This window comes from Chamaea fasciata, unplaced genomic scaffold, assembly GCF_029207755.1.
Source record: "Chamaea fasciata isolate MVZ Bird 193981 ecotype frontalis unplaced genomic scaffold, bChaFas1.0.hap1 SCAF_1, whole genome shotgun sequence".
NCBI lineage: Eukaryota > Metazoa > Chordata > Aves > Passeriformes > Sylviidae > Chamaea > Chamaea fasciata.
The window spans coordinates 135,612,725-135,625,859 of record NW_027094086.1 but is presented as its reverse complement, the minus strand read 5'-3'; positions in this window follow the sequence as shown (position 1 = coordinate 135,625,859).

Below are 13,135 nucleotides of genomic sequence, written 5' to 3'. Positions count from 1 at the left end.
CTGCCTACGTTTCCACCAACAATTTACCGTTTCATCAGCTTCTAAATTGACCCATCAATAGAAGGGCTTAAAGTTAATATCATTTACATCAACGGAGATGGCCGGGCTCGAGGCTCCGCCGGCTATGGAGGCGGTAGGGCCGCGGCTGCTGCCCGGCTCTTCCTGCGGGAGCTGTTCAGGTGCGAGCGGGGCGGCCGTGCCCGGCCTGCGGGGCCAGCCGGGGCCGCCCTGCCCGGGGCACGGGGAAGCCGGAGGAAAAGGCAGCCACGCTGCAGGGTGGGAGATGTCGGACGGGTGCCGGGTTTGCCGGCGCGGGGACTCATTCAGTACAGCGCAGCGCAATGAGACCCCAACAGACCCAACTGGTCCCCGCAGGGAACGGACTCTTCTAAGGGGCCGTGGCAGTCCCAGAAGGCGTGGGGAGGCTGGGAGCAGGGGCTGGTTCCCCGGGCTGCCCGGAGCTCCCCGTAGAGCCCTCCCCGGTGCCCACTGTCTGCATCCTGCCCTACAGGCTGTGTGGTGTCCCTCCCGTTCCCCCGTGGGGCATGTATAAATAGGATCGCTGGAGGAAAGCAGTGTGTAAAAAGCACGTTTGATAAGGAGTCTCTTATCTTCACGAAAGATAAACCACAAAACCACGCAAGAGAAGGGGAAATGGTTCCTTGAGGCCGGGCCCTGACAACTCTGCTCTGACGCAGGATCGCTCATTTGAATCACTACACGAGACTGTCCTCACAAGTGCAAATGGGTTCGCTGGAACACAGCAGAGCAGGGCACAGCTGATGGAATGCTAGTGACTTGCTTTATGGCTAACAAGGGCAGTGAGGCTCCCAAATACCGGCTGGCAGGAGGCGCTGAGATTTGGCTTCAGTTTTTTATTCCTGACAATCTCCAACAACTGAGAGTCCTATCCCAGTGGGTAACAGGGCACTTCTTAATTCTGTTAAGCACCTGTGTTACATCATCTCTTCCATAAATAAAACCAGCTCTAGATTAAATAGAAACGAAGCTTTCCAGTCATTGAACCTTTGTGTTGGTTAGAGGCTCCATTTATTTTCTATCCTCCACCCTTGAATTCTTCCTCCCTGGTTTATGCCCATCTGGTCTGGTTTGGGTGTTGGTTCCCATGAAAGATCTCAATCTCCATGGAATTTTCCCTTAGGTCTATATACATACATTCCTTCCCAGCTCTCACTTTACCAGGTACCAAGCAAAGCAAGCTCAGGATTGGACTCCCCCTTTCTTCACTTTTCCCTGCTCTTTTCTTCATGTAAGTTAATCTTCTGGGATAACCAGAACCACAATGGCACACAGCTTCCAGGAGAGCTCTCACGGATCCTTGGAGAATGATGTCAGAATTTGCCTTGATGCCAAAATCCCTCACTTTCTACTGCAAGGGTGGTATTTACCTTATTCATGGCCATGTTTCTCCAGTGGCTCATGACCATTTGGTCATTAACTAGTGACTCAAGGTCTTTTTCCTCCTCTTCCTGGAAAAAACTATCAAGACACAGGCTGGCACATGTTCTTAACACAGGTCCCAAAAGTGGGACTTCTTAACACTGTATTTCTTTCCTTCTTTACCACTTTAATAATCATAGTCCTAGACTGATTCTAATGATTTTTTCAACCCCTTCCACACTGGGATGCCTTTCCTGCTCCATGACTGACAAATATTATTTTCAATCCGTCTTTTGTTCTACAGTTCTTCCTGAAAAATGTTATGTTTTGTCCATAAGAGCAAAGAGATTACTATCCTGGACCATGGCATAGATCCATGTGTCCAAGAGTTCTTGATTCATTTCCCTCTCTCCCTTCCATGAACTTGTGTAATGGCTTTTAAAGTTAAAATAATTTTATAAAAAATATTAGGTACTATTTAGTAGACCTGTGTTTTAAATTCATGATTCCTGTCTTGGAAAGAGATAAGGCTTAGAGATGCAGGAAAAACCAAAGGCTTCAAAGCACTTTAAGAGTCCACGTTCCTCAAGACTCTCCCATCAGCTACCACCTAGCCTCACAAGTGCCTCTCACAAGGAAATACTCTACATTGCTGATGTTTTGTTGAGCAGTCTTGGCTGTAACACGATGTTAAGACTATCTTTTTTTTCTTTTTTTTTTTCTTTTTTTTTTTTTTTTTACAACTTTTGACAGGAATGGCTGACCTGCCATGGTTGTTCAGTTCCAGGAATTTTCTGCTGCAGATCCCTCAACTCCCACTTCTAAATGCAGTTATGGTTTTGTTTAGCCCAGATTTAGACATTTTTTTGCTCCCTACTGAGCCCACTGGGTCTCTCCTACATTCTTTGTTGATCACCTGCCTCTCACTATACCAGGAGCCTTGGGGCTGCGTGCCCAGCACCTACAATTTAGGCATTGCAAAACCACATCTCTGCATCCCTTTAGCCCTGAGCCTTTTATCTTTGTGGCAAATTATTAACTAAGTCAGGGACATGAAAAACATCTACACAAGGAGATGCTGCATTTCCTTTGGAAGTTGTCCACACATTGAAAATACTGTTCTACTTAGCCTGGTAGCTCTTCTCCAGTGCTCACCTTCCAGGAGGCATGGGAGAACACTGTTCATTCCACTCTACAAAAAACTTCCTCACAACAAGGATTGTTTTCTTGTCTCCTCTGAATGACCTTTTCCTGAGATTAAGCAAATCCATATCACTTCAAGAGCACACTTTTTAAGCATATTAACATTTTTATCGTGTTTGCTGCTAATTTTCCTGTAGCATTTCTTCAAATGTAGTGTCCAAAACAGGACAGTGTACTTAGGCTAAGCCTCACCAGTGCCAAGTAGAGCAGAATAATTACCTCAGTGTTTTACCCAAAACACTGCTGTTAGTGTACCCTCAAATGACATTTGTTTTTCTGCATCTCCCAATCTGCCTAGTGTACAGTTCACAACAACCAGCTGATCCATTCCTGCACTACTGCTGCCTTATCAGTTATTCTTCATTTCACAAATCATGCGTTTGATCTGTATTTTCTTCCAAGATTGCATTTTGTGCTTGTCTTATTACAGTGCAGTTTATTGATTTCAGGCAAGCTTTCCAATCTGTGATGATCAATGTGTGTCCCAGTCCTGTTCTCCAAATCAACCTCTCCCAGCCGGTGCTCTCAGGCGTTGAATTAAGCTTCCCCTTTCCCCATAGCCTATTTATTGTTGAGAATATTGGAGCTGCAACAGACACCTGCAGGACTGTACTTGGCACATCCAGCTTTGTCAGTGAATTGTGGATGAGCACTTTTGTATGATTCAAACACTATATGCTCATTCCAATCCCTATTTTATTTAGATCTCATTAAATAGTTTTGTTTAAAAGAAGAATAAAGGGCTTGGACACTAACAAAGTTGACATGTATTACATCTATGTCTTGACACACTTGGCTAGTTAGTCCTAAGGACACTGAATTAATTTGAAGTGATATGTTGTTGATTAATTCATGCCAATATGTTTCGCTGCCTTCTTATCACTTATGTGCTTACAAATTGATTAATAATTGACTCTCATTATCATGGTTACGCTGATGGATTTATACTTCCCAGAACTCTCTTTGCTCTTTTTTAGGCTGGTAAACACATGCCTCTGGCATCAATGTCCTCGAGCAAGTCACTTAGGGCGTGAGTCCTCATTAACTTCATCCAGTCAAGAGCTGGACACTAATTAGGAGAGAAATTCAGTCTCTCACACAGAGCAATGAAAATATAGTCTAGTACTATGTTAAGTACTACAGTATCCAAAACTTGGGGCTTGCAGATGTGACACAGGATCAACAGGAGACCTGCACCTTTCTGGGGGCTCAGCTGGAACTTGAATGCAGGTTATCCATATGGGATCCCTGAGAACATTTAGAACAGGATAGGGCATCTGCATCTATGTTAAAGTAACTGCCCTCCTAAGTATAAGGTGTTTATAAGTGGTCAAGAGAAAAAGATGGGTACAACAAACTACCCTCAGGAGGGAACTGTTTTAAGGTGGAATCTGGTGACCCGTGAAGATGCCACTCTTGGTTTCCTGACAACAGAAGGAACTGAAACAATTTACCTCTAAGTTAAAGGACTAATATTTAGGCAGCTACATGTTTCTCAAGGCATTCTGCCATTTACATGATTCAAAAGCCTGAAATGAGTTTTGAAGTACTCAAGCACCTTGCACTCAGTCTGGCCCATAATTAGTCTGGCTGATTTTTCAGCACTACTGAAGATATGCCATGAAAGAAGCTACTTACTCCAAATTACTTCTAGACCATCTTAACATGCTTATAGGTCTCTAACAACTACAAAGAGAACCTGCCCTGTTAAAACTTTACCTTGAGTGTTTTTGTGGATTCAGAGGAATCCAGGGTTTTATAACTCAGCCCTACCTACTAAATGCAGCCTTTTCACTCATTCTCAGATGAGAGCTTGCAGGGCACTCTGATCTTTGGCAACAGAGCCGCATGCACCCAAGGCAGATGGATTAAGCAGTACAGACTGTGAAACTGGGAATTTGCATGAGCTGGGGTAACACCTCCCTCCAAATCTACAGACAGGACACCGGTGGCAAGACATGCCTAACACAACAATATGCAATAAATTTGGAAAACAGTAAATATCACATCAGATGACATTTTTTTAAAATGTTTTTGTTAACAAAACTCTCAAGACCTCTTCTGGACATAGCAAATCCCAAAGGTGTGTGAGCACTGCAAATGCCCTGCATGCATACAGTCAGGCTCATCTGATGTATAAAGTCTTTATGTTCAATTATAGCTTCATGAATGAATGAATAAATGACATAGAATATGTGTGAGCAAGAGATAGCTTGAGAAAGCAGCTTTTCCATCATCTGTGCCTTTATTTGCAAGCTGTCAGAAACCTGTAGGAAAAGTTCCACTGCCTGTATCTTACAGGCCGTTTGATTTAATCTATGCCTCCATCGGCTTCTCAATCAACAGAGCCAGCAAGGAGTTATCAGATCCAAATGAGCTGCTGTAATTTCCCACCACCGCATGGGGACTGAACCTGAATTACCCTAGGCCACCTGTCCTCCTCACCACTGCTATGTACAGTAGAGGGATTTAGGCCTTATTTGTAATCCTTTGTCTACAGCCTCGTTGTTTGGGTGGGGCTGCACCTGTTCATGGCGAGTGGGAATCCCTTAATTATGGCTGTGGGACCGGGCAGCGAGAGCTGGCCCTGTGCACTGGCACACAAAGGCTTAGGGCAATGCGTGTGAATTCAGTGCCCTCTTTCTGCCATGCCAGCATTCTTTGCAAATCCTCCATAGGTCTTCACGGCTCAGCTGCATTCCCAGGGCTTCTGCCTGGTGTTTCACACACCAGATTGTCCTCTCTTTAGCGGGCAGAGATGCTGCCTCCCTTTATTTTGTATCCCTGGGGACTGCAATTGTTTAGGAATAGCAGCCCAGAGACAATAACACTTTTTAAGGCGTACTTTTGGTTATAATATTGCCAGCTCTTTACTGTTAACAGATGCAAATGGAGTTTACCTGGTGAACATATGCCCATATGCCCATATGTAACAATAGCTTGAGCCTCAAGACACGTCCAGGTTACACACTCTAAGGAGTCCTCAGAGATGCTGTCATCCACGGTGTCAACACAGGCTGGGGATGAACAGATCAAGAGCAGGCCTGCCCAGAAGGGCTTGGGGGTTCTGCTGGGTGGGAGGCTGGGCATGATCCAGCCACATGCACTCACAGCCCAGAAAGCCAAATGTGTCCTGGGTTGCATCAAAAGCAGTGAGAGAAGTTGGTCGAGGGAGCGGATTCTGCCCCTCTATCCCACTCTTGTGACACCCCACCTGCAGTGCTGCATCCAGCTCTGGGGTCCCTAGCACAGGTAGGACAGTTGGAGCCAGTCCAGAGGAGGCCATGAAGTTGATTAGAGGGGTGGAGCACCTCTCCTATGAGGAAAGGCTAAGAAAATGTGGATTCTTCAGGCTGGAAAAGAGAAGGCTGACTTAATTGTCACCTTCCAGTACCTAAAGGGAGCCTACAAGAGAGATGGAGAGAGACTATTTACAATGGTAGGTAGTTCTAGGACAAGAGAGAATGGCTTTAAGTTGAGAGTAGGTTTAGATTACACTTTATGAAGAAATAATTTACTGTAAGGGTAGTAAGGCACTGGAACAGGCTGCCCAGAGGAGTTGTGGATGCCCCATCTCTTGATGTGTGCAAGGCTGAATGGGGCCCAGAGCAACCTGGTGTAGTGAAAGGTGTTCCTGTCCATGACAGGAGGGTTGGATCCTTTAGGTCCCTTCAAACCCAAACCATTCTCTGATTCTCTGACCCCGATCTCTTCCTTCACTCATTCCAGTTACCTGCTGAAACCCCTGTCCATGCCACCTCACTTTCTCCCCTGCCCTGTGCCTGGAATCACCATCTTTTGCTCCTTCTTCTCCTTCCCTACCCAAGATTTGCCCCTCTTCATTTCAAATGTTACTGTCTCTCACCAAATGGCAGCAGAAAAGATACTGATGGCACAGCCAGCCTCCACTTTTTAATTCCAGAGGCAAATGCCGCACAGAGCTCTCAAGACTATAAATAAGTTGGTGCCTGGATTGCACTCCGGGGTGGAAGTGTGACCGGTTCAGAGGGAAACTACGATGTACCTGACTGCAGAAATCGACCAAACTCCCGTTAAGCGTGAACACAGACATCCCCAGAACTCACAAGACAATAGTTGTTCCACCTTTTTCCAGGCCAGCTCTCTGGATTCCCCAGAGGAAAAGCCGGCCAGGAGCGGAAGCCTCGGGGCTCTGCCGCCACCTCGTGACGCCGCTCGGAGCCCGCCGGGAGCGGCGCCGGGATGGCTCCGCCGCCGGGTACGCCGTGATACGACCGAAACAGCCTTGGAAACCAGAATTTGGCTTTCTCCCTAGCTCTCACTAAGAACGGCCTTTCATTTGCTGGGCGGCTGCCCCGTGAGCTGCAGGTCTGCGGCCGCAGCCCGGGCTCGGCGGTGCCGTTCAGCCCGCACCGATGCGGGGAGGAGGCTGGGGCCGGTACCAGGCACATGGTGCCGAGTCCCGCTGGGGACGAATGACTCCAGTGACGAGAAAAGAGCTTAACTGGTGCTCCCTCCGTCTCGTCACGGCACCTGGACACCCCCTGCTCCCCTGGCTCCTTGGCCACATGCAGATGAGGGACCATGCCTCTGTACCTTCTTTGAACCTGTTGTAACAGCCACGAGGATAACTAGGGTTGAAAGCCAGCTGTTGCTAGGCTTATATGACAAATGAGAGATTCAGATGTAAGATTGATAGTAATTAGATTGCCACCTGCTATCGCTTTAATCCGTATCCCGGATTTTTAATTGTTAAGGGGGGGGGGGGGGCAGTTGGCACATGAATACATGAGGACTATCTTGTAAGGCACAAAGCATTAGGATTGTATCCCAAACATCAAAATTAGGGCTGCCCAGTTTTTGGTTTTAGCCTCCACTGTGAATTTTGGCCTAATATTTCAACACTTTCCTCCTGAGTTTTCTAGGACTTATGCACTCTGTCCTTCCATCCATCAATTTGTTTGTTTGTAGCAAATGCAGACAACTTCATTTTAGGCTTGGACACCACTTTCTAGTTTGGCTTCCTGACAACCTTCTGCATCAAGTGGCCTGCATTCATTGGCATTGTGTCTGATTTACATCAGGTTCCTCTCTGAGGCCTATTCCTCCTGGCTGTTACCCAGGTGAGCAGCTCTGCTGCAGCCAGTGATAATAGCTGTCAGTAATTAGTACTTAAACAGATTTGTAGGGTTGGGGCTTACTTATTTGCCCCAGCTTTGGATAGCACCAATCTACTTTCAAGTCACGCTTCATCAGGAAAAGAGAACACCAAGAATTTTGAAAGGTTTGCTATCAGGTTCCACAAAGGGATGTGCTTGGGAGGAACACGTTGGTTTTGTTGGAGACACACACAAAATAGACTATGATTTGCATAAGGAGCTGAGAGAGGATTGAATGAGGGGTCGAGGGAAGGGGTTTCATTGACTTCAAAGAGTATTGGATCAGATTCATGCAGACCATCTGCAAGTTCTTTTGATGCACCAGCAAACTGGAGATAACAAGCCTCTCTTCTCTACATGCCCTGTGTAGGGCATTATGTGAAGAAGGACTTTGAGCCTGGCGATGGCACAAGCCACCCTTAGAAGACAAAGTAGGCCCATACAATATGTTTGGGGGAAGCTGTTTTTTCGAGGTGATTGAATGCTGCAGCAGGTTTGGAAGCAAACGTACCCTAGAGGTCACTGCAGAGCAGTCATTGGAGTCGCAAAGTGTTTCGAGGGAAAATTGTCAAAACACTTTGGAATATTAGATTTATTTGAGGTGGCTCTCAGTAGTCATTGTCCATCTCTCTCCATATCCACCCAACCATATGCCATACCTCCATAAAGCAGGATCCCAAAACTCTACCCTGATACCTTTTTCAGGCATAATGTCACTCCCTTCATGCTACACCCCCACCTCATATTCCCACCTGCTCCCTCTACCACACCTCACCCCGTGAGGTCTTCCTGCTGTAGAGTAGCCCAGTCTCATCATCCTGTCTGTGTCACATCCCCACAGCACACACAGGCTGTCCCCCTCACCCTGCTATGGTTCCATAAAATAGCTTAGTTTGCTTTTCTCCATCCAGAAGAGTGGTTCTGATGGCAGACTGGGGTAGGTCCTTGCAGTGGTAGCCACAGGCTGGGAAGTCCTCACAAGCACAGCTGTACACCTCTGATCAGCTGTAGCTATCTGTGGAGAGGTGCTTAAGGGACTTTGTTAAATACTGTGGTGTGGGTGCAGCAGAGGAACTTTATTGCCTCTTTAGAGAAGTTCATCTGCTTCCTCCATTTAGGAAACATTTATCAATTGGCATTTTCTGGCTATTCTTGAGGCAGGTGTAGAGCGAGAGGGTGAAATTTTGCAGAAAAGATAAACTGGCACGGGGTAATAGAAATAAAAATAGCAACAGGATCAAAATAATAGGCCATCATAAGTACTTCTACAGCCCTTTCCATCTGTGCATGTCAAACAGTTTTCAAGAGCTAAAAGAATCAAGCCTCTCAGCAGTGCTCATACACCAGAAATACGCATTTTCTTTCACCTATTGCTTAACTGCTGTCACCCTTGAATTAGGAGAGAGAAGCTGTTCATTGCTCAAGGCAATGATGCCTCGTGATTTAGGGTATGAGAGGCTAACTCAAACTGTAAGACAAGGCAGCATTTAGAGAGTTGGCCAGGCCACTGCCACTGCCTTACAAAAAAAGCCATGGATCTTTAACACCAAGTGGTCAGGCCCTCAGTTTGACGTCTCAGCTGATAAAACAGGAAAGGTGAAAGCAGGGGCAGAACCAATCTTTTAACAGCTGGCTATAGGAGAAGACAAATTTGTAAACTGTAAGAGGGACAAAGGAAAAACATTTACCCCCTGCTTTTAATAGAGATTCATTCATAAAACTTAAGTGAAGGCTACAAGGTCATAGAAAGTTACATGTGATCCAGTTTTGGAAAATGCCCTTCTTACAGACTAAGCCCAGAGGCAGAGGCTATTTGAGCTATTGCCAAGGAGAAGTGTCCTGGAGGCCCCTTTTCTCCTTCTCTGGGGGCCTAAGGAAACTCCAGCTAGACATATTGTACATGACAAGGTTTAATGATCTTTGTTCATAATGGATCCAAGCATGAATACCCAAGTGCATTCAGGAGAGGCCCAGGACTAAAAGGTAAGATGTAAAGCCTGAAATAGGGAGGGAACATTTTCTGGATTGGGATAGGGTCATTCCTGGGGCAGTGAGCGTATGCGGGTTCATTTTGCACCTGGTATTCTGATTAACAGTGAAGTCAATCTCCTGAACTTCCCAAGCATGAACACCTGCTTCTAGCACTGCTCATATCCTAGCCCTTCACAAAGCTCTCTCCTTCAGTAATCCCAGGAAATGCATAGGCATCCCATGTCTCTGTCAGAACTATCCCCAAGAGACTTTCACACCAGGGAGGATTGACCTCAGCTCTCTGATTTCCTAGAGCTCACAGACAGTTCTTCAGCTGACATTCACCAGCTGTGTCATCATCCTTCAGTGCTGACTCCTCTGAAAAGGAAAGCAGGAATTCTTGCTGTCCCTGACTCCAGCACCTTCCTCTGTGTTGCCTTTGCCTCTTCCTTAGAAGTTGGGCAACAGTTGCTGTTCTTTCCTGTTCCTTTTCCTGCTATTACAAGGCGTCTGGATCCATCTTTTGATCCTCCATAAATGACACCTGAGCAAAGATGACCTGGCTGTGGTCCACATTTCTACATCTCATGCGTTAGTAGTACAACAGGGCAGCACAGCCTTTGTTTCCTGAATAAAGCAGGCTATGCAAGAATTCCTCATGACTTTTTAAACATCTTTTTCCGATTTCTGTGGCAACTCCTCTGTCCCTGGTGAGCTTTTCTGGAAGTCGCTTTGTAGATGTTGTCAAACTGTGTGTGCAAGGCGAGCGAGCAGAATGAGCACACACAACGTTTGCACTGGCACAGGATGCAACCCCCCGGAGCCTGCCGGGGATCCAAGCCCCGGAGGGTGCAGGGGATCCAAACGCCGGAGGCTGCAGGGGATCCAAGCCCCGGAGGGTGCAGGGGATCCAAACGCCAGAGGCTGCAGGGGATCCAAGCTCCGGAGGGTGCAGGGGATCCAAGCCCCGGAGGGTGCAGGGGATCCAAGCCCCGGCACAGGCAGGGAGCTGCTGGCTCGGACGTGGCTCCAGGACCGTGTGCTTGCTCATCTCTCGGGCACCGAGAAGAGCGAACTGAGTGTTCGCATGGAGGGTTCAGGTACAAGGTAAGGGTGAGTGCAGTCAAGAGAGCCCAGGGAGGAGGAGCGAGTAAGGATACCACAGAGCAACAGAAAAAAAAAAAAAAAAAAAAAAAAAAAAAAAAAAAAAAAAAAAAAAAACCAAAACCAAAACAACAACCAAAAAAAAACCCCCAACAAACAAACAAACAAAAACCACCACAACAAAAGAGAAGACAGTAAAAGGGAGCGCAATAATGGGCATGCACTTCTCTTTCTTCTGTCCCATGGCAAGCTGCCAATCTCTTCCGCACAAATTCCTTAGTGCTGCTAAAATCAGTCCCCATGGACACACCTGCCTTGAGACAAATTCTTTTAGTCTTGAAAAAATCTGGGCACTTCTTCAATAAAGCGCTTTGCTTTTAAACTGCTTTGCCTTTGTGAATTTTGGCAGCAGCTCACTCTTGGAAAGCTTTTGAGAACCCTTTCTGTAATCAGATTTCCCTGCCCTGCCCCGGGGGACTGTGGGCGAGTCACTTCCCACAGCTGTCCCTCAGCTTCCAATTCTGTGACGTGTGGCTCACCACTACCTCAAAGGGCTGGGGCGAGGCATCGTTTGTGTGTGAAGAGCTGTGAAATCCATGAGGGTGACGGGCGCTGAGCAGTACATGACATGCTGTGAGCGCAGTGTTACCATCAGCTCATCACTCGGGTATGGCAGGAGGCATATGGAGCAGGCACAGGAGTATGGTTTAGAACACTTCACTGCCCAGTGCAAAACATCATAAAGTGAATGAAAGAGGAGGCAGTGGAGTCATGTGACAGGACTTATTTCTTCTACACAGTCGGGCCAAGGTTTAAGTCCAGAAAACACTAACTTGCTTAGGAGTACTAGCTAAATACTCAGAAAAAAAAAGAAAAACTCAAGCTGCGACGTTTCAAGTTCCTTCTCATGCAGGCTATCTCCTGAGCCACTTCCTGCTGGAGGTGTTTAGAGGTGGCAAAAATCCTGTATGTGCACTGACAGTAGTCTCCCTTCTTTTCCTGTACTGACCAAAATCAGACTAGGCTGTCCACAAGCATAAAAAGGAATCCAAATGATTTGCAGCATGGTGCAACAGAAAAGAGCATCACTACAATTCTGTGGATACGCAGCTAAAATAGTGGGCATTGATTTCTGTCCATTTCTGCCCATTCTGATTTTCTTCTGAGTGAAGTTTCTAGTAATATAAGAGTAACCTGCTCCTTCTTTCCTATTTTCTCTTTTTTTTTTCTTATAATTTCTAACCACATTTATTTATTTATTTATTACATTTGCTCTGAGAAAGAGGTCAAGTTTTGCTCTTTATGAGCCAAGTTGCCTGTGTTGCCTTAGATTTGGTTTTAATACCACAGCTGGAAAACATATGCTAAGTTTACCTCTTCCTTTTTTTTTTTTTTGGCAATTTACATCCTTTCCCTGCTAAAAAATCTACCAAGACAAGTTTTGAAAAAGTAGGAAGATATGGATGCTGTCATGAGCCATGCAGAGTTTAATTCTGGCTTGGCTGCAAATTTAATTTGAAGTCTTGAGCAAGTCAATTAAATCTTCCTCATCAAGTCTTCCCTCAGCAAAAGAGGGAATAGTTACTTGCCTTGTAGAGATGCTGTAAAGACTAAGAAAGTAATTAATAGTTTGTTTAAGATGTAAAAAATCTCTTAAGAATTATGCAGAAACCTCAACTAGGATTTATAAAAAGGCTGTTTGAAAACACAATGGGTTAATAAGCATCACCATTGAAACTATTTGATGAAATAACCATGGCAAAAACTCCTCAGATATGAAAAATGGAACATAAATCTGCAGTTGCCTGGCAGAGTATATTCCACTCAGAAAAGCAACTGCTCTTTATTCACTATGGTGGAAAAAGTAATTGCAGATACATGAAGAAATTCTTGTAACCTATGATACTCCTTGATAATGCCTTCCATTATTATTAGTCTTTATTTTTCATGATCTTATAACACATTGGACCTTAAACTGGGATCTGCCCTGGTGTGGTGGGTACCACAGACACAGAAGATAATGAAGTGCACTGCCCCAAAGAGCTTCTGGTCAGAGATCTCAAATGTCCAACCGTTCACATCGCACTGAAAGGTGATGTGCCATTACTCTGATTTTACACATGTGGTCAAATTTTCCCCTTTTCCCCTGTTTCATGTGAAGCAGAACAAGGCTGCTTATCTCAGTGTCTGGTTCCCCCCTTTGCTGTGTTTGCTTGGTGGCAGACCACTGTAGTGCAGGTCAGGTGCTGCTCTTGGGGCTATGGATCTGTTAATGGGATTATGTCTCAGTAACACTGCACAAGCTGAACTGGGGCCTT